Source organism: Salarias fasciatus, chromosome 15, assembly GCF_902148845.1.
Source record: "Salarias fasciatus chromosome 15, fSalaFa1.1, whole genome shotgun sequence".
Lineage (NCBI taxonomy): Eukaryota > Metazoa > Chordata > Actinopteri > Blenniiformes > Blenniidae > Salarias > Salarias fasciatus.
In genome coordinates, this window is record NC_043759.1 from 3800326 (window position 1) to 3822755 (window position 22430).

Genomic DNA, 22430 nt, shown 5'->3' on the forward strand with positions numbered 1-22430 from the left:
CTCCTGCCATTGTTCCCACGAAGAAATGACTTCCAGCAGTTTGGTGAACAGAGGGTGAAAAGTTCGCCACGCTCCATCCTCTACAGTCGTCGCTGTAGCTGTTCTAAAAATAGAATCGCCGTCCATGCCGTCGCCGCGGCTGTGCAATATTTCTCCAACTCGTATCTTAAAGCAGTGAAGCCCACTGGCTGAGGGAACAGTAACATTCTCCGACCTGAGCATCACCTCGGCACGCCCTCTGAGTCCCTGACATGATGGAGTCCGAGTTTTAACTTGAGCGGGCCTGAAAACGGACAGCCTCCATGCGTTGGTTCCCAGACCCCGAGGAGACGCTCTGACTCCCGCGGTGCAGGGCCGGCGATTAGGCTGGGCATCCGGGGCACTTGCCGTGAGGGGCGCCGGCAAGGGTGCGACGCTATGATGGCCTGTTAAAGCAGCGCACTGCTTGGCTTCGCCCCCCCCCCCCCCCCCCCCCCCAACAAATCTCGCGGCGGGACCCTCCGCGACAGTACCACGGGGCGCTCGTGTCGGCCTTGCCCGGGGCATCTGAGAAGCCGGCGCCGGCCCTGCCGCGGTGTCCTCCCCCGGCTGGAGCTAGCTAGCCTGAATAAGTAGCTCCTGATGTCCCGTGTGCTTTTAACGCTGCATTGTTCTTGTAGATTGTGTAAATCAGGTCACGTCTTCAAAACCGCAATGATGAATGTATTCCTTACAGCGGAGAAACTCTTCTTCGGCTGTAAATTCGAGGCAATGTGAATATGTACATGTACTTCCCGCATCACCTACAAAATAAAAGTCCCCATGTACTCCTGCTATCAGGATAGATTTATTGTGACGAGGTGCGACAACAACAAAGCCTGTAACCTTGCGCATATGACATTTTAGACCAAATGAATGAAACAACTTCATTGAAAAAGCACGAGAGCCAGAAAAAGAGGCACCCAGTCAATATGCGCTTATGATACGTATTTTTTTTTTTTCTTAATTTTTTCAACTGACGGAATTCCGTCGTGGCAACGGAACTCTTTAAGCCCTGCCGGGAGGTCACATGTGACTTTTACCCCTTTCCTACTGGCCAAAAAACCTGTTTAAACCCGCTAACAATCGGCTCCTCATGGCAGTGGGAAAATGGTTTAATCGGCATTCGACCTGGGTCGTTATACCCTGCAATCGACCCAGGAATTTACTGGGTCAGCTTTCTACCGGCTTTTTGTGGGAGGGATACATCCGGGGACTTAAGTGATGATGTCGACGCATCGTGGCTACGTTAGCATGCTAGTTGTTGTTTCTGGACACAGCGTGAGATATCCTTCGTCAAGATGACCCAGTATTGGCAAAATAGCGAGACCAGAGAGCTTCCCCTGATCCGTGGGGAAGAGGAGATTCCTCTACAGGTAACGGGGACTGTGTTCCGCTGCATTGTTTACTTTCATTGTGCTCTGTTGCGCTGATGATGTCATCAACGTGGGACACCATCAGCGCGGGAAAACGCAGCGACGTGGCTTGCCAGCAGGTGGTGAGAGCCGGGTCTGCAGGCAGTGAGAAAGGTGTCTAAAAAAGCGATTGCTAGCGGGTCGAAAACACAGGTCGACATGCCAGTTGCAGTGGGAAAGGGGTATTTGTTGTCATTTTAATTCTCGACCTGTGTGTGTGAAAGGATGATTATTCAGTGCTTTATGCACCGCCTCTGGCGGTCAGTAGGGATGAAATAGAACAGATATGACAGATCGTCAATGTAAACACAGGTTAACTTGTGGAGAAATGCTCACTTTCCTCCTCAGTGAGAAATCTGAGCTCTTGCGTGACCTGCCAAGATGTTTCTGCTGGACTTCAGTGGAGTCAGAGTCTTTCTCAGACACAGGTGGAGTTGCTCACTGGTGAACCTGGAACCAGATGGAGTTTTGTTTCATGGTGGAGAAAGCTGCCTCTCAGCTGTCTGTGGAGCCAAACATGGTCCCAGAGGGACGGAGGAAGAAAAAACTCTTCATTCTGGATTAAAAACTCTATTTTCACTGTCAACTTTTATTTTGAGTTACATTTGGTAATTATTGTTACTCAGCTCTTTTCATCTCAGTCGACGCTCTCTTTCTCTCCAGTCTTCTCATTTCCAACATTAAAGGGCAACTTCGGTTTTTTGACATCTGGACCTTATTTCTAGGTGTGTGCATGCTCATATACTCACTCAGACAAACATCGTGCAGCTCGGAGTCCTTCAGAAGTTATTTAGATCCAACCGATGTAGCGGCACTTAGCGGGGGCCTCGGCAATGGAGCTTCAGCGCGGGACATAATCTCTGCAAAGTCGTTCATTTCGGCTGTATTTCTTCATCCATCGCCAGTGTTATCATAAAGTCAGCACCGTCTTCAGGTGAGTCGGCTGACAGTTTTCGCTAACTTAGCCACAATTAGCTCGGATGGGAACGTTGCGGAGCTCCTCTCCTCAGCAGAGAGGCACTTTGAGACAGCCTCGGCTGTCACGGTGCCCCGGCGTCTGACTTCCAGGGCCCGAGTTGGAAAATGGCCCTCAGCTGCACCACGGAGGCTCCGGACACCGGCGAAGACGCGCGGCCGCTGGGCCGCTGGATGTCTCTCCTCGCCGGGAGGAAGCGTATCTCTGCCCCCTGTGCGGGACACGCGACGACCCGCCGCGGCCGGAGCTCTCTCCTCAGCGGGAGAATCCAGATCTCCGCTCCCCGGCGGTGTCCCTCGGCCGGCGCCGGAGCTCTCTCCTTGCTGGGAGGAAGCGTATCTCTGCTCCCCAGCGGATGCGCACTCCACGCCGGCCGCGGGACGTGCGACGGCCGATGAAGGAAAAAATACGGCCGAAATGAGCGACTTTGCAGAGATTATGTCCCGCGCTGAAGCTGCATTGCCGAGGCCCCCGCTAAGTGCCGCTACATCGGTTGGATCTAAATAACTTCTGAAGGACTCCGAGCTGCACGATGTTTGTCTGAGTGAGTATATGAGCATGCACACACCTAGAAATAAGGTCCAGATGTCAAAAAACCGAAGTTGCCCTTCAACTCTAGTGGTAATCATGGTGACAGAAAGTACACAAAGTACAGTTTACCACATGAGGCCAAACCTCATCCTCGTCCATGTTGGAGTTCTTTGAAATGAAGGATTTGTCTTGTTTGAAAAGTTGACTTTGTTTGCCATGCCAAACCTTCATCTCCACCTGGGTTGGGAGGAATTGATTACATGTAACTGCGTCATATAATGAGGAGACAGAAAAAAGGAACTGTAATCTGTTACAGTACATAAAAAAATGTGTAATCTGGTTCCAGGTAAATCTGATAAAAAAATAAAAAATAAAAAAAAAACCATCACTGAGCGGGATTACTTTTGAAAATCAGGTGAAATAATTCTGAATTACAACAGACATCAGCGCCATCCACAGACATTGAGACACTTTACACACAAACCAGAACACCACCATCCATCCATCCATCCATTTTCCACCGCATATCCGGGACCAGGTCACGGGGGCAGCAGTCTAAGCTGAGATGTCCAGACTTCCCTGTCCCCAGAAACTTCCTCCAGCTCTTCCAGGAGGATCCCGAGGCGTTCCCAGGCCAGCCAAGAGACATAGTCTCTCCAGCGTGTCCAAGGTCTTCCTCGGGGTCCCCTCCCAGTGGGATTTGCTCGGAACACCTCCCCAGGGCATCCAGGAGGCATCCTAAAGAGGTGCCCTCTATGGTCATGACCCAAAGTTCATGACCATAAGTGAGGGTGGGAACGTAGATTGAACAGTAAATCGAGAGCTTTGCTTTTTGGCTCAGCTCCTTCATCACCACAATGGACCGATGCAATGACCACATCACTGCAGACGCTGCACCGATTCACCTGTCAATCTCAGGTTCCATCCGTCCCTCACTCGTGAACAAGACCCCAAGATACTTAGGGCGTGTTCACACTGACTTGAGTTGAGCCAAGACCCTTTTTTGGAAGTGTGAATTTGTAAATCAGCCTCCTCATAAATAACTGAATCGTGTTCTCACCGTTGAACCAAAAGGGCGTCAAACCAGACAGAAGCAAGTCAGGTGCCGGAAGGAAACGCGATACTTAAAATAAGTGATTTCAAAATAAATCAGTGTTGTGCATTTGCCTTAATATTCGATTGTTTTTACTTCTTCTGGTCGAATACAGAACAAACAACGTGATGCAGTCATTAAACGCATTAGAAGTATGAACGGTTTTGTACTTCGTCACTGCAGGAAAGTGTCATGGATTTTTATTTAAAAAGTATCCTAGGCCAGTCACGGTGCAAAAAAACCCCTCAAACATATATTTCAGAAAAAACGTAAAATCTTCAAGTATATCCATTCTTGGTTCTTGAAGTCTTCAATCGTAGTTCTCCTCGGAACAATCAGGCAGAGTCAGAGTCAGAATGCAAAAGGAGGACTTTATTCCACAAAAAACCTCCTGGCAGCCAGGTTGACCAAAAGAACTGACGCGTCGATCGCTCTCCGCTCCATCTATTTATACTATTTCTTGAGAGTTTGTTGCTTCTCAATTGATTCTTCGTCAAAACACAATTGCTCAAAACCATTCGTTGCTTCTTAGTTGAGTCTTCGTCAAGACACAATCACTCAAAACCATTCGTTGCTTCTCAAATGATTCTTCCCCCCTCCCCACAAAGGTCAATGTTCGTGACCCCTTGGGAGGCCCTCTCAGCCTCCATCAAGTCTCCATCAAGTCTTTCCAAATGCCAGGTGTTGTGCAACAAATCATAGTGTTACATTTCTTGTCCAATGAGCCTCGTTTACACCAGAGGGAGACAGAGAGAGAATTGACCTGTAGTCTTAGATTTAGAAAAAAACAAACTGTCCAGCTGCCAAGAGGCTGCCGTAAAAATGAAAAATGGCAGGCTGGCGAACAGAAAAAGGATACATGTCTTTTCTACGCCTGTGTCCACTAGCACACTATAAGTAACAGAGGCATGCATTACATGAACAATAGTAAATAACATAATATAATAAGCATGATGTAAAGAATATTATAAAATTATTCAACAAAAGACAAACTCCAAAATTGTATAAAACAGCTCTATGACCGGAGTGCCTCTGTGTTGCCAGATTGGGCGGGTTTCTGCAAAATCAAGCTTCTTTTTTGAACACGTCTGACGGGTTGATGAAATCATTATGTGTTTATGACGTGTTTCTTTTTTTTTTTTTATCATAAAAATACGGTTTTGACGTGCATTTTCAACCGAGATGGCGGTTTGGTCTGCTTTCTATTGAGTTAAACGGGTTTCAAATTGTTTACAGGAGGGGATAGCAACAGATCTGGCAACCTCCTCCAGCGAACTGCAGAGGTATCGCAAACAGTGCAGCGGTGCTTCCGTCCCTTAGACGGAACGCAGCCAGAACGGCTGTTCTGGCTGCCTCCGGGTTCGATGAAGCCAACAGGGTTCGATGAAGCCAACAGCACAACATCATCTGCAAAAAGCAAAGATGAAATCCTGCGGTCCCCGAACCGGACCCCCTCCGGCCCCTGGCTGCACTGAAAATTTTGTCCATGAAGATTATGAACAGAACCGGTGACAAAGGGCAGCCCTGCCGAAGTCCAACATGCACCGGGAACAGGTCCTACTTACTACCGGCAATGTGGACCAGACTCCTACTCCGGTCATACAGAGACCGGCCGGCCCTTAACAAGGGTCCCCGGACTCCGTATTGCTGAAGCACCCCCCACAAGGCACCACGAGGAATTCGGTCGAACGCCTTCTCCAAGTCCACAAAACACATGTGAACTGGTTGGGCGAACTCCCACAAACCCTTGAGCACCCGATGGAGGATATAGAGCTTGTCCAGTGTTCTGCGATCATAATGAAAACTGCATTGTTCCTCCTGAATCCGAGGTTCGACTATTGGTTGAATCCTCCTCTCACGTACCCTGGAATAGACTTTCCCAGGGAGGCTGAGGACTGTGATGGTACCCGTCAGCTGCTTCTGGAGTCCCATGAGCCAACAAGACTTGATAGGACTCCTTCTTCAGCTTGACGGCAGCCCTTACTTCCGGTGTCCACCACCGGGTTCAGGGGTTGCCGCCACGACAGGCACCGGAGACCTTACGCCCACAGTTCCGAGCAGCTGCTCCGACAATGGAGGAGGAGAACATGGTCCACTCTGACTTAATGTCCCCAGCCTCCCTTGGTATATGAGAGAAGCTCTCCTGGAGGTGGGGGGTGAAAACCATGCTAACAGAGGGTTCCACCAGATGTTCCCTGCAGACCCTCACAACACGTTTGGGTCTGCCAAGTCTGTCTGGTTTCCTCCTCCGCCAGTGAATCCAACTCACCACCAGGTGGTGATTGGTCGACAGCTCTGCCCCTCTCTTCACCCGAGTGTCCAAAACACGCGGCCAGAGGTCAGATGACACAACAAAGTCGATCATCGACCTCCGACCTAGGGTGTCCTGGTGCAAAGTGCACTTATGGACACCCCTGTGCTTGAACATGGTGTTCGTAATGGGCAAACTGTGGCAAGCACAAAAGTCCAATAACTGAACACCACTCGGGTTCAGATCAGGGAGGCCATGCGTCCCAATCACCCCCTTAGAGGTCTCACTGTCGCTGCCCACATGGGTGCTGAAGTCGACCAGTAGAACAATAGAGTCCCCAGATGGAGCACTGTCCAGCAGCAATCCCAGGGACTCCAAGAAGGCCAGGTACTCTGCACTGGTGTTGACCCTTAGGCAGAGACAACAGTGAGGCACCTATCCCCGACCTGAGGTGCAGGGATACGACCCTCTCGTTCACTGGGGAGAACTCCAACACATGGTGGCTGAGCTTTGGGGCTTTAAGCAAACCCACACCAGCCTGCCGCCTCTCACCGCGGGCAAGGCCAGGGAGGTGGAGAGTCCAGCCTCTCTTGAGAAATTGGGTTCCAGAGCCCCGGCTGTGTGTGGAGGTGAGCTCGACTCTAGCCGGTACTCTCGAACTCCCTCACAAGCTCAGGCTCCTTCCCCCCAAATGAGGTGACATTCCATGTCCCTAGAGCTAGTCTCTGTGTCTGACGATCAGGTTGCCGGGCACCCTGCCGTTGGCTGCCACCCAATCCACATTGCACCTGGCCCCTACAGTTCCCTTGGCGGGTGGTGGGTCCACTGGAGGGCTGGCCCATGTCACCCCTTTGGGCTGAGCCCGGCTGGGCCCCGTGGGCAAAGTCCCAGTCACCAGGTACTCACTTGCGAGCCCCAACCCCAGGCCTGGCTCCAGGGTGGGGCCCCGACTGTGCCATACCGGGCGACGTCACAGACCTCAATCCGTTAGATAAGTCGTGACGTAGGCACCCCCCGCAAGGCGCACTTCCGGGGCCATTCGTCTGCAGCGGTCCACTCAAAGCTGGTTTGTTTACAGTCAAGACGCCACAGTGTTGTGTCCCTCAGTGTTTTAATAGATCGGAGACTAAAGGAATCACTCAAGTCTCATTCTACCGTTTCCCTGCTGATGGTCAAAAGAAGAAGAGACGGCTGAAATTAATCAGCTAAATTGCAATTTGAAGTATCGCTCACGTTAGCACATGCTAGCTAATCCAGTGCTAACATTACAGATGTTGCATACTAGACAAAGATTTAACTTTTTAGTTCATTCATCCGGATGCAAACGTGCCATTTAACTCCTCCTCAAGGATTGATGCATTGTGTGTCTTATATTATTATTCATTGTGGTCTTGATGAACTGTCTGTCTTAGTTAGCTTCTGAGTTAGCTTCATGTCAGCTACAGAAGCAGACGATTGACATTATCTTGTGCCTGTCATGATCGCAAACTAGCCCTTAGGTCTCCAAGCAAAATTATCTTCTACGAGAATCCGAAGCTAGTGTTAACATTGTAAGAGCCTTTTATTAGAAATGCATCTCCTTGTACTAAAATGTGTAACTAACGATCCCTGCTGTGTTTTTTCTTACCACTGTATGTTGTTAAAATACTGGAACTGCAACCCTGTAAATTATAGTAGAGTATTTATGTTTTCCATCAGTTGTTCTTTCCGTACATATGACAGAAATTATTTCAAAAAAAGTATATATAGTCTGAGGAAGTCTGAAATTGAAGTCTTTAATTGTCAGTTATTTCCATGTATGTACACATAACTAAAACCAATTTTACAATTTGTAATGATCTGTCCTCCTTAACAGGCGTGACAACTTCACTCCAAACCACAACGCAAGAGTGTGCAGTTGGCATTTCCCTCAGGTCAAAGCTGCTGGGCCATCACGGTTTGTGCGGATAGTGGATAAAATACTGGAAGTGTGTGTCTGTCTCACAAATCTGCAAACACTAATTCTGCATGAAATGGTATGATAGGAATGATTCAGATGTGAAAAAGAAATAAATGCATAGTCATGAATGTATGAACCTTTATTATAATAAAGTGTCATTTGCTTAAAGTGTGGCTCTTCTTTATGGCATGCATTCTGTAGGCTGGTGGTGCAAATTCACATTTCCTGCAACATCTTCGGCAAGAAATGATCTTTGTAGAACTGTTCCAGAGTGTCCATCAGAGAACCAGTTGATGCATCCCATTGCAGAAAGAAGTCTTTTCTGTCTGCTGCCTGCAGGACAGTCTTTGTTGCAGCCGTCCAGGGACATCTGACCTACAGATGGGAAAAGCAGTTATGCTACATAATAGCCACTGTGTAAAAATGTGAAAATAGAAGATCTGTAAGCTGTTATCCACTGTTTTACCACCATTTTAGAATGAGGTGAGTAATAATAATAATAATAATTTATACGATTTTAAAAGCGCCTTTCAAAGCACCCAAGGACACTGAACATTAAAAGACTGGGAAAAATTAAGAACAGTAATAACATAACAGAAATAAAAAGCAACAACATTGTTATAGTGGATATGACTATGACCCGTTGGTGATGTAGGACTGTCTGAACAGGTGAGTTTTGAGTCTGGCTTTGAAGAGCAGGTGAGCATAAGGGTGAAAAACAGACAACTCACTCTTAAGTTATTTCTTAGAGACAATGACAGCTTGATTTCAAGTCATTACAGCCACCTGTTAGCATTTAGCTAACAAGAGACACAACGTGTTAGATCTATTTGAACAAGTGAAATGTGACAAATGTTACATAACACCAATCTATCAATAATATAAATCTATCCCAGTCTTAACCAAGGCTACTTAAAAGCCAAGGGAAAAAACATTAAAAGCCAGAAAGCACTGGTTAACTCACCTGGACATCGTAGAGCTTCTTCTTCACAGACGCCTGGACTTCACCTTTAATTACACCCTGTGTAACGCTGACATTTGCCCCCTGACCGGAGTTACAAGAATTCAGACCCTTTTGAATCCTCTCCAAGGTTTTCCCGGAAAAAAAAGATGCAATTGTAAAGAGATTCACAGGTTCTGACATGTTTGTTTTGAATTGTTTTACACGTTGTGCCGACGGAGTGCAGACGCGTTTGGCCCCAGAAGTGGGCGTATCCTTGTGGGTGACGTAGGACTTACCTAGCGGATAGTAACTTCATCATAAGGGCTGTTGACCTACGCTTAGTCTGGCCCATCACCCAGGACCTGTTTGCCATGGGAGACCCTGCCAGGGGCATAAAGCCCCGGACAACAGAGCTCCTAAGATCACGCGGGCACTCAAACTCTCCCTCCACTTTAAGGTGGCAGGTCAGGGGGGAGGCAACACCACCATAGATCTATAAACGATAGACACCGTAGATATATGAAGAATAGACTCCACATCGATCGCCATGTTGGAGCAGTCTCCGTTCTACTGTCAAATGTCTAATAGTGAATGTTGCCATGGATTTCACCACCTACTGCTGGAGTCATGGCTACTCCAGTGAGAGAAACTGGTTCTCTGGATGAAACATAAAGCCTGGTTCATAATACAGGGTTTTTCCAATCTTCCCCGATTCAGAGACACCAGAAGACAACAGAAGACAGACGCTCCAGATTCTCCTCTCCTGATCTTCCAGTGTGTGATGGAGTCACTATGGAGCAGAACACGCCAGAAGGTTCTCCATCAGAGAACTGCCTCCTCCCTCCACCAGACCTCCAGGAATCAAATGTGACTTTGAGCGTTTTCCTTCATACCTGTCTTTACATTAATTCCCACTGTTAATAAGTGGAGAGTTCATTCATTCATATCAGCATCACTCCGTCAGCTACTCCATACCAGAGGAACATTTGTGTACAACTTTGGCACACTGGGGCCAGTCCTGTGTGAATTATTGAGTTAGTTTACTAGATAGCAAAACTTAACGAGTTAGAAAAAAGGGTGTCGAGCCAGCAACAATCCTGACATACTGAGTAACTTTATTTCTTTTTTCTTTTTTAACTCAGCATTTATCCCACTGTATGATCCAGTGTAAAGCCAGACAAAGTTACAAATCTGATTTTCTTGTGGAGTTGGTGGGTGTTAATCTTCAATGTTTGAAATTTATGTTTGGTTGTGAATAAATAGAAAACAAATTAAAATGAGCACAATAATTGTCCATCTGTTAATTCAGTTGTGTCAAGGATTGGCAGTAGATTCTACCAGTTTTTATTTCACAGTTTCAATCAGCAGGTCTATGCATTCAGGAGACTTTTTCAGTGATTCTGTTGTGTTCATTCATTGTGGTAGCAATGAAATAATGCTTGACATTCAGACAGAAATGTACTGAAGTAATTTCGAAAGCAGGTACTCCAGTACTTTAACTTAAAGGTGCTGTAGGCAGGATTCCGCATCTCCGCCATCTTGTTTAGGGTTACCTATGTCATGTCCTCCGCCTCAGCCATCACATAGGAGCAGCAGTGCTCTGTTTCTCCTCCTTCCCCCTCCCTTTCTGTTCCTCAGGTGGGCGTGTGTCATGGTGCGTGTGGGCAGGAGCGGCTGGGCCAGTGCAATCAGCTGATGAGCCTCACCTGTGGCAGAGTGGCCTGATCACCTACACCTGGTCTTCCCCCTATTTAACCTGGCGGGTGGTGCCACTCGATGCCGGACTGTCTTTTCGCCACATCTCAGCCAGCCTCTCCAGACCGCTTCCAAGACCCACCCTGACCGCCCACCGCTCCGCTCCACGCCTTGTGGGGACCTTCCTCCCCTCTGCTGCTCCACTGCAAACTCTGAAGCTCTTCAGTTGGATTACTCCTGTTGGAGTGGAACTGCTACTCTCAAGATCTCTGTCAATAAACATCATCCTAACCTGCAACCTGCCTCTGCTTGCTTTCCCGCACTTGAGCCTCAGATCCGTGCTCCGTAACAACCTAAGCAAGATGGCGATCTGACCCATCTAAGATGGCGATTTGAAACCCAGCACAGCCAATCCTGTCCTGTTTTCTCTGACATCACGCCCTTACGTAAGTTAAGCCCCTCCCACAAGAACGTGCGACGAACGCCCCTCGACCAATCACGGTTAGAGCCTCATGGGCTCTTCTGATTGGTCAAAGATACCTGGAGCTGTCGAGATTCCTTTTCAGCTCAGAACAGAGATAAATGGAAACGCTGCGCCCTCGCAGTAGTGTAATTATGCTACACTCCTAAAGGATTATCAATGGATACTCTAACATTTAATCCAAAGAAAACACAGAAAAATTAGCATTGACTTGCAAAATCCTGCCTACAGCACCTTTAAACCATCTGACCAAACAGCTTTCACTTCTATTGGAGTAATACTTGGAGTATCAGAGCTTTCACTCAAGTCATGGAGCCGAGGACTTTGTCCACCACTGTGGGCCTTTATGGGACGGCGTCTTGGTTCAGACCTGGACCACAGTCCACCAATTGAGGACCACTGCTGTGGACAATCACAGCCTCCGTGTTGAGCTCATGTTGTGTGTCCATACCTGAGAGTCTCCAGACTGCACTGTGGATCCTCCACTGCAGCAAACAGCTTCTTCACTCCTGAGTCTCCTGGATGGTTGTAGCTCAGGTCCAGCTCTCTCAGATGGGAGGACTTGGAGCTCACAGCTGAGACCAGAGAAGCACAGCCATTCTCTGAGACCAGACACCCTGACAGACTGGAGGCACACACATGGCATCAGGTCAACAAGAAAGAAGGAAGATCCTCCACATGATCTGCACCAACATCAACCTGATCAAGCAGCAGCTGGATCCTGACCTGAGAGCTTCCAGTTTACAGTGAGGACTCTCCAGTCCAGAAGACAGTAGCTTCACTCCGGAATTCTTCAGGTCGTTGTTACTCAGGTCCAGATGTGTCAGACTGGAGGACTGAGAGCTGAGAACTGAGGACAGAGCTCTACAGCTTCTCTTTGACAGACCACAGCTGCTCAACCTGAAGAAGAACCAACAATGAAAACCAGATCAATGTTTCTCATGGACTCATTTCTACATTTTTGTTCTTAAACCACGTACAGAGCTTTCTTGGAGGCTTTGACCACTGGCAGCAGCTTCACAAGAGCCTCCTCTGAAGCAGAGTATTTCTTGAGATCAAACACCTCCAGATCTTCTTCTGATGACAGTAAGATGAAGACCAGAGCTGACCACTGAGCAGGAGACAATTTATCTCCGGAGAGACGTCCTGATCTCAGAAACTGTTGGATCTCCTCCACCAGAGAACCATCATTCAGTTCATTCAGACAGTGGAGCAGATTGATGCTTCTCTCTGCAGACACATTCTCACTCAGCTTCTCCTTGATGTGTTGGACTGTTTCCTGATTGGTCTGTGAGCTACTTCCTGTCTGTGTCAGCAGACCTTGAAGGAGACTCTGATTGGTTGGCAGTGAAAGACCCAGGAGGAAGCGGAGGAACAAGTCCAGGTGTCCATTTGGACTCTTCAAGGCTTTGTCCACTGCTCTCTGATGGAGATGGTGGAGATCAGATTTCTTCTTCAACACTTTTGACCTCCTGGAGGTTTGCTGTTGTTCATCCAGCAGGTTGATTCCAGATGTGATGAAGGTCTGATGGACATGAAGAGCAGCCAGAAACTCCTGAAGGCTCAGATGGATGAAGCAGAACACCTTGTCCTGGTACAGACCGCTCTCCTCTTTAAAGATCTGGGTCAACATTCCTGAGTACACTGAGGCTGCTCTGAGATCGATGCCACACTCTGTCAGGTCGGGTTCATAGAAGATCAGGTTTCCTTTCTGCAGCTCCTCAAAGCCAGTTTTCCCAGAGACTCTATCATCTCCCTGCTCTCTGGACTCCAGTGTTGATCTGTGGCAGCTCCTCCATCATACTTGACCATCTTGACTTTGGCCTGGACCACCAGGTGGCGGATGTACATCTGAGTCAGGGTCTTGGGCAGCTCTCCTCCCTCTCTGCTCTCCAACACCTTCTCCAGAACTGTAGCAGTGATCCAGCAGAAGACCGGGATGTGGCACATGATGTGGAGGCTTCGGTAGGTCTTGATGTGGGAGATGATCCTGCTGGCCTTCACCCCATTTCTGAACTTCCTCCTGAAGTACTCCTCCTTCTGGGGGTCAGTGAACCCTCGGACCTCTGTCACCCTGTCCACACAGTCAGCAGGGATCTGATTGGCTGCTGCAGGTCGTGTGGTGATCCAGAGGCGAGCAGAGGGAAGCAGTTTCCCCCTGATGAGGCTTGTCAGCAGAACATCCACTGAGGTGGACTCTGTAACATCAGTCAGGAACTTAGTGTGCTGGAAGTCCAGAGGGAGTCGACACTCATCCAAACCATCGAAGATGAAGACCACCTGGAAGTCTTCGAAGCTGCAGATTCCTGCTTTGGTTTCAGTGAAGAAGTAATGAACAAGTCCCACCAAGCTGAACTTCTTCTCCTTCAGCACATTCAGCTTTCTGAAGGTGAATGGAAATATGAAGTGGATGTCCTGGTTGTCTTTGTCTTCAGCCCAGTCCAGAGTGAACTTCTGTGTCAGGACTGTTTTCCCAATGCCAGCCACTCCCTTTGTCAGCACTGTTCTGATTGGTTGAGATCTTCCAGGTGAAGGTTTAAATATGTCTCTTGGTCTGATGCTTGTTTCTGCTCTGTCTGCTGTCCTGGATGCTTTTTCAATCTGTCTGACCTCATGTTCCTCATTGACCTCTGCAGTCCCTCCCTCTGTAATGTGGAGCTCTGTGTAGATCTGGTTCAGGAAGGTGGATTGTCCTGCTTTAGAGACTCCTTCAACCACACACTGGAATGTCTTCTTCAGGCCACATTTCAGCTTCTGTTGGCAGACTGCAGCAGAAGTTCCTGGAAATAAAAAGAAATAGAAGGGTTTGTGTATTTGACATTGAATGTGAAGATTAAAGTGTGTTGTTGACATTTCTCCTCCATCAGATCCATCCAGCTTTTCAGTAGAGACCAACCAGCCTCTGATCTGATAGAGATTTTGACATGATATGAAAAGCAGAGCTCAGGAAGAGACATGAGACTATTGCTGTCTCCATGTTTGATGACTGGGGATGTGGACTTTTCTGAGCTGGCCTCCCTTCGTGTTTCCTGTGCTCCCTGTACGGGTTGTTATCAGCTGTTCTGAGTGGAGCTCTCAGCTTCTTCTTTTCCACTGAGCTGGTTTCAGGACTCATTCAGAGTCACAGACTGAGTGAGCAGCAGTTCTTGGTTTCCAGCAGCACCAAGTCTAAAACCCCCAAAATGGGTGTTCAACAAGCACCAACTCCTTGGTGGACCACAGCCAAGCACAGAGTATGTCAGAGAGAGCAATTATTGTGACCAGCCAGACTGGTGGAAACACACAACCTCCAGTTTTTCATAACAGCCTAGTGTGAAGATACATTTTAAACTATCTCAGTATGTATGCTAAAATAAAAAAGCAGTAGACTGAGGATGAGACCCAGTGATTCCTAGTACTGGTGCTTGTCCACGACACAGTTCTGTCACTGCTCGACTGGCCTAGATTCAGTCTCGGTGGTTTTCAATCCACTAGAGTCCTGGGTCTCTGGAGGTCCAGTGATCCAAACCTCCAGTGGCTTCATTTGTTCTGTGGCACATTGTGGGTCGCTCCGTCAACCTGCCGCCGGAAAGTGTTTGACGGAATAAATGACTTCAAGACGAACTGAGAGCTGTAGCCCTTTACTGACACAATGACTTAGCTCTGGCTTTAATCCTTGATCATTGAAACACAACCAGCTATTAGGAGCGGCCAGGTTTGAACCAACACTGGCTTTAGCACCAACACCAAACGGACATCTGGTTCTTCTGGATGGAAAACGGATATGTGTGGAGTCTTTTATTTGTCAGATATATTTCATTTTGTTCACTCCTCCTGGTTTCAGACTCTTCAGAGTCTTGTGTCAGTTCCTTTTCTGCTTTTGTCTACTTCACACTTTCTGCGTCTGACCTGGAAACGACCTTTGACCTTTGGTTTGGACTCTGTTTGTGCTTTCTGCTCTCCAGTCACTGTTGGACCAGAGGGGCATTGCACAAAAGTAGGATAACTACATCCAGGACAAATGAGCAGGCGCAGCTTAAATAAGCTTAGATGGCACTTTCTTGGATTAATTGGTTGCACGTTTGCCGAGCCAGGATGAAAAGACGTGGCTTACGCCGTGTTTCAGATACGTTGAACGCGACTGCATTTGCGCGACAAATGAAATCGCACCATGCTTGACATGCGAGTTTTATCGCTGGTGTGTGAATTCATTCACGTGACAAATGAAATCGCACTGTGCTAGAGTTTTATCGCTGGTACAAATCTGCAAAACAAAACATCCTGTAGAAACATCACAACCCTCCTCATCACCGTGAAGAATGTAGTTTAGAGATGTTACGGAGGTGAAAGAAGGCAGTTTTGCAGATGTAGTTGACATGATTATACAAGGAGAGATGGGGGTCAAATTTGATCCCAAGGTTTTTTATGGAGGGAGATAGGGGAATACTATGACCGAAAAGAGAAATGGAGGTGATGGGAGACGAGTGAAGTTGATGAGGGGTACCGGTTAGATTGGCTTCAGTTTTTGAGCCATTCAGCTGCAGGAGGCTTTGATTGATCCATCACTGTCATAAATACAGTTCAAGGATGCGGAACTGATGACTTTTCAAGTCCACTAATTAATACTTGTGTTTTTCTTAAATGTGGAGGTGACATCAAAATGAAAAAAAGGAAGCTTAGGGATATTGGACTTAGAGATTGATAAATTGGAACGGGAGGTGAGTAGACATAGCAGTGCACTGTAACCATGTCTGTAATTCCATCCATCCATCCATCCATCCATCCATCCATCCATCCATCTTCCACCGCTTATCTGGGACCGGGTCGAGGGGGCAGCAGTCTGAGCAGGGATGCCCAGACTTCCCTGTCCCCAGACACCTCCAGCTCTTCCGGGAGGATCCCAAGGCGTTCCCAGGCCAGCCGAAAGACATAGTCTCTCCAGCGTGTCCTTGGTCTTCCCTGGGGTCTCCTCCTGGAGGGACATGCCTGGAACACCTCAGGAGGCATCCTAACCAGATGCCCGAGCCACCTCAGCTGGCTCCTCTTGATGTGGGGGAGTAGCGGCTCTACTCCGAGCTCCTCCCTGGTGACTGAGCTCCTCACCCTATCTCTAAGCGCTCACCCGCCCTACGGAGGACGCTCATTTCAGCCGCTTGTATCCGGGATCTTGTTCTTTTCGGTCATGACCCAAAGCTCGTGACCATAGGTGAGGGTGGGGACGTAGACAGAGTAGTAAATCGAGAGCTTCGCCTTTCGGCTCAGCTCCTTCTTCACCACAATGGACCGATACAACGACCGCATCACTGCAGCCGCTGCACCGATCCGCCTGTCAATCTCACGCTCCATCTGTCCCTCACTCGTGAACAAGACTCCAAGATACTTAAACTCCTCCACCTGGGCTAGGGTCTCTCCACCGACCTGGAGAGGGCAGGCCACCTTCTTCCGGTTGAGGACCATGGCCTCGGATTTGGAGGTGCTGATCCTCATCCCTGTCGCTTCACACTTGGCTGCGAACCGCCCCAGTGCATGCTGTAGGTCCGGGTTCGATGAAGAAAACAGGACAACATCATCTGCAAAAAGCAGAGATGAAATCCTGTGGTTCCCGAACCGGACCCCCTCCGGCCCCTGGCTGCACCTAGAAATTCTGTCCATAAAGATTATAAACAGAACCAGTGACAAAGTGCAGCCCTGCTGGAGTCCAACATACACCGTGAACAGGTCCGACTTACTGCCGGCAATGCGGACCAGACTCCTACTCCGGTCATACAGGGACCGGACGGCCCTTAACAAGGGGCCCCGGACTCTGTATTCCCGAAGCACCCCCCACAAGAGACCATGAGGGACGTGGTCGGACACCTTCTCCAAGTCCACAAAACACATGACTTCAGCTTGGGTGATGGACGAGCCCAACTCTGAGACCTCAGCCTCGGCTTCGTGCACGGAAGACGTAGCGACAGGATTGAGGAGGTCCTCAAAGTTTTCCTTCCACCATCCTACAATATCCCCAGTTGAGGTCAGCAGTTCCCCGCCTCCACTGTAAACAGTGTTAGTGGAGACCTGCTGTCCCCTCCTGAGGCGCCGGACGGTTTGCCAGAATTTCTTCTAGGCCAACAGGTAGTCCTCCTCCATGGCCTCCCCGAACTCCTCCTAGATCTGACTTTTGACTCCACAACCACTTGGGTTGCAGTTCGCTTGGCCTGCTGTTACCCATCAGCTGCTTCTTGGATCCCACAAACCAACAAAGCTCAATAGGACTCCTTCTTCAGCTTGATGGCAGCTTACTTCTGGTGTCCACCACCGGGTTCGGGGGTTGCCGCCACGACAGGCACCAGAGACCTTACGACCGCAGCTCCGGGCAGCTGCTTCGACAATGGAGGAGGAGAGCATGGTCCACTCGGAATCAATGTCCCCAGCCTCCCTCGGAACTTGAGAGAAGCTCTCCTGGAGGTGGGAGTTGAAAACCATGCTGACAGAGGGTTCCACCAGATGTTCCCAGTAGACCCTCACAACACGTTTGGGTCTGCCAAGTCTGTCCAGTTTCCTCCTCCGCCAGCGAATCCAACTCACCACCAGGTGGTGATTGGTCGACAGCTCTGCTTCTGCACTGCTGTACAGCCCATAAGCCGAGACAACAGTGAGGCACCCATTCGCGACCCAAAGGTGCAGAGATGCGAGCTTCTCGTTCACTGGGCTGAATTCCAACACATGGTGGCTGAGCTGTGGTACTATAAGCAAACCCACACCAGCCAGCCGCCTCTCACCACGGGCAAAGCCAAAGAAGTGGAGAGTCCAACCCTTCTGGAGAGACTGGGTTCCAGAGCCCAAGCTGTGTATGGAGGTGATCCCGACTATATCTAGCCGGTACCTCTCAATCTCCCTCACAAGCTCGGGCTCCCTTCCCCCCAACAAGGTGACATCATGTCTGTAATTGAGTAGTTTAATCATTTTTACTTTTTCCTCTCTCAACTCTAGAATAAAAGCTGAGAAATGACCAAATAAAGAAAAATAAAATTTGATTTTTTTTTTCTCTTTTACTGTGAATGTGGGGTATACAATTGATTTGGAGATGTGGAATTTAGAAATTGACTACCAGGAATCGTTAAAGTAATAATTCAATTAAAATAATGAGACCGTATGAATGAATGAATACAAATACTGTTTAAGTTAAAAAGCTAACTTCATGCAGGATAACCAAAGTTTGCCGGCTTAATCCCCAATCCTGGTTTTGTGCAATACCTCCCTGAAAACATTTCTCAGTTTCATCTCTGTAGAGGCTTGAAGACAGTTGTTAAAAGATAGACTAAGTAAGTTTGTTCAAAGATGGAAATAGTTCTGTTAAAAGGCGTATCAAAAGCAGACACCCTATAAAACTTTTTTTGTTTCATTTCATGTACTCAGTGGTTCAAAGTTGCTCTGTTGAGTGAGATGCGATCCCCATGCTACCCAGTAGGTGGCGCATATCGCATATTGATGTTGATAGGAGGACGCACCACAGAGGAAGAAGTGTGAACTAAACCCAGTTTCTATGTGCGATCTCTTTTCTTCACCACAGATTGAGACAAAGCTGGGTCGTTCACACCATCATGTTTGCCCTCTGCACCCCAGAGGAGCAACATCTCCATCCTGTGAAATGACATCAAATCCTCTTACTGCTCTTCAGACGCTCAGCCAGCTCCTCCTGCTTCATCCTCCTCAGGAAGTCCAGTGTGATCCTCACTAATGACTCTCTGCTGCTCCTCTGCTCTTCACCCTCAACATCACTCTCACTCTCTGAGCATTCTGGGTAATCTGGACTCAGGAGCTTCTTCATCTTCTTCAGCTCCTCCTTCATGAAAGTCACCATGTTGTCCTCCAGCCGCTGGAACAGAGAAACATCTGGAGTTAGACAGATGGAGATGTGAGTGTAAATCCAGGATGGACAACATGTGAAGCAGAGTCAGACTTCATGTGGATCTCCAGCAGAAACAGCTTCAGCATCAGTGAACGCTGGAAGCTGGATGAAGGTTGGACTGTTTCACTTTGGACCTGAATGGATCTAAGAAGCTGAGAGTCTGCTTCATGTTTCAGCTGGAAGTCACAACAACTTCTTCTGTCTCACTGATGTGACAGTAAAGTGTCGAATGGAGACTTGTTCTCACCATAAAGATGGAGTCCAGACGTGTTTGATGCTGAGGGGCGGAGCCTCCACGGAGAACCTGGGAGCTCTGCTGGCTGACGCTGCAGAAACATGTTGACTTTGTTCAAGCTGCTGTTATGATGATGAATCCTGACACAAACACTGATTCTCACCCCTCATCAGCACTTCCTGCTCCACGTTTAAATAAAAGGCGTTCAATGATTGACTGGTTACTCTTCAGGGACAAACAGCTGGATGGAAACTCAGAGTCAGAGCTGAAAACAAACAACATCAGGAACAGACTGAGTGGAAAAACAGGAAGACTGGAGGATAAAGGGAAGAACTGAGAGTCTCAGACTGATGATTCTCTGACTGGGACTGATTGAACAGATAGAAACTTTAGCAGGATTTTAGCTTCAAAAACATAATTTTGTCAATAAAGACATGTTATTCAGAAAACAACAGGAAATAAAACTCACTGTGTTCTGAAATTTAATTCATCATTCTTGGACTGGTCACTCTTCAGGGACACACAGCTGGGTTCAACTTCAGGCTCTGACCTGATACAAAAATACAAAGATATTAGAAACACATACACACATGCATACACACACAGTAAAATGATGTGAAGAACAGTGGAGGACAGTTAAAGATGGAGGTCTCACCTCTGAGCTTTGGTCTGTTTCTCATGTTCTCCACACAGACTCCTTTTAGAGGGACGGACTCCCTCCTCTCTGTCCTCACACTGATCCATGGCAGAACACACCTATGCATACACATATACCGCATTGGCCCGAATATAAGACGATGTTTTTTTTCTTCCAGAAATTGCATCCTCAAATATGGGGTTGTGTTATAATCGCGGACTTACGGTAGATGGTCAGTACGCATCCGCGCCGCTAGATGGAGCCAAAGTATCACTGACCAGAGAGCGAGTGGAGCGATGAAATGAGATCATGTGATCTGATGAAAGATGGCGGATCATCTGGAACAAAGGGGCTGAACGCTGGACAACTGAGCAAACAACAGAGGAGAAGTTATGATACCAACTTTAAACTGATGGTGATCAACGCAGCAGAGTCATCAAACAACTGCCAAGCCGCCAGGAGGTCTGGTGGAGCAGAGCCTCGTTCTTATTGGAGAGCACAGAAAAAACACTACAAATGCTAACGCTATGAGAAAAGCTTTCCGTGGTCCTGAGAGACGCTTCAGAGAGACTGATAGAAGGGTGAGTGAAAAACGTCTCTGAAAAACGGAAAGACGGAATGCCCACCACCAGAGCCCCAGACAGCAAGACGACATTGAATAAACGTTGATATTTCATCAGAACCATCAGAATGGTTGATATCAATTTTTCAACCATAAATAAACATTGAATCATCATTGCAATATAGATGGAACCTGATGTTGATGACTATGACATGGAAACAACGTTGATTTATGATCTCCGACTGTGGTTGATTTAGCATTTATATCTGGTTGATCTGGTGATGACACCACTGTTGATAAACAGTTGAAGAATGGTTGACCTCAAAAATACATTGATTGAAAAACCATCGATTTATGGTTGACATGGAGACTGCATGCAAGACAACATTGAATAAATGTTGATATTTGATCTGAGCTGTGAGACTGGTTTATATCGTTTTTTCAACAATAAATAAATATTGAATCATCATTGCAATATAGATGGAACCTGATGTTGATGACTATGACATGGAAACAATGTTGAATTATGATCGCCGACTGTGGTTGATTTAGCATTTATATCTGGTTGATCCTGTGATGACACCAGTGTTGATAAACAGTTGAAGAATGGTTGACCTCAAAAATACATTGATTGAAAAGCCATCGATTTATGGTTGACCAGGAAACGATAAGCTTGCCCGGGAAATATGATCGAAAAATAGATGATGTATTGTTGCCTGGGAGATCATCGCCTGGACACTGAAGCCAAAGCCCCAGGTAAGCAGACATTCTTCCATCTATTGTCAAAAATCTGGGAATTTCTATGCATACGCCGAGGTTATTGTAACAAATCTGTGATCCAGTTTCGATTTAATTTGTAAACTGTGCGATTCGAGGCAAACTGTAGGAGTATGGAGATTCTGTGCCTGTAACAGTCCACCGGCAGCTGTCGGTTGCCCCCTCCGCCCGTTGGGAGCACGGCTTCGCAACGGGGCATTCGGGGGACCCTGTCCCGCTCCCCATTCGGGACCAGCCGGAATGGTTAGCGGGACCGGGTCAGCTGATCGCCCCGCTGCGAAGTCTGGCCGTGGCTGCCAGCACTGCTATCTTAAATCCATCATCAGTTGTGGTGTTCTGATGATCTAAGGGCCCGGTCACACCGCCCGAACTTTGCTGGAGTGTTCCTGGAGCGGTGAAAAAAAATTAATCACCGCTCGTAACCGTTCACCACCGTTCACCACCGTTTAACAGAAGTTGGCCTCCGTTAAAGCCACGCCGTGTACGCTCGGCCACCGCTGATGTTACCGGAGGGGCCCTCCCACCGCTCCGAAAGTTTTGAGCTGCACAAAATATTCCGAGCGGTGAGGAGCGTTGAATTTTCCGCCCCGGCAACGTCCCCCCCCACTTTTCCTAAATATGTGTCTGGTATGTTTTTCTGAAGCAAATAAGGTTTCTGAAGCAAATAAGGTCCTAACAATGACACACATAATATTACAAAGCATTTATACCTCCAAAAGATAAAGAAGACGCACTTCGCGTTGCTTTTTTTCTGCGATTGATATGTTTTGGTTCATGTGCGCGCATCTGAACAGGGAGCTAGCTCTGACAGCAGACAATCGGCCAAAAATATCAACCCCCCCCCCCAAAAAAAAAAAAAAAGACAATAAAAAGAGGCATAACAGAAGCTTCAGCAATGGAGGTCAGTGAGGGGGAGTCGGATGGCGGAGACGTGTCGGACAGTCCAGCAGAACCTACAGCGGCGCATGAAGCGCTCACGTGTCACCTCCAGGTATAGAGAATTACTG

General features: G+C 47.9%; 1 pseudogene; it reads right to left on the minus strand.

The window, feature by feature from the left end:
* The window catches only part of LOC115402055 (NACHT, LRR and PYD domains-containing protein 12-like), a 42773-nt pseudogene that overhangs the window by 8152 nt on the left and 12191 nt on the right, over positions 1–22430 (minus strand).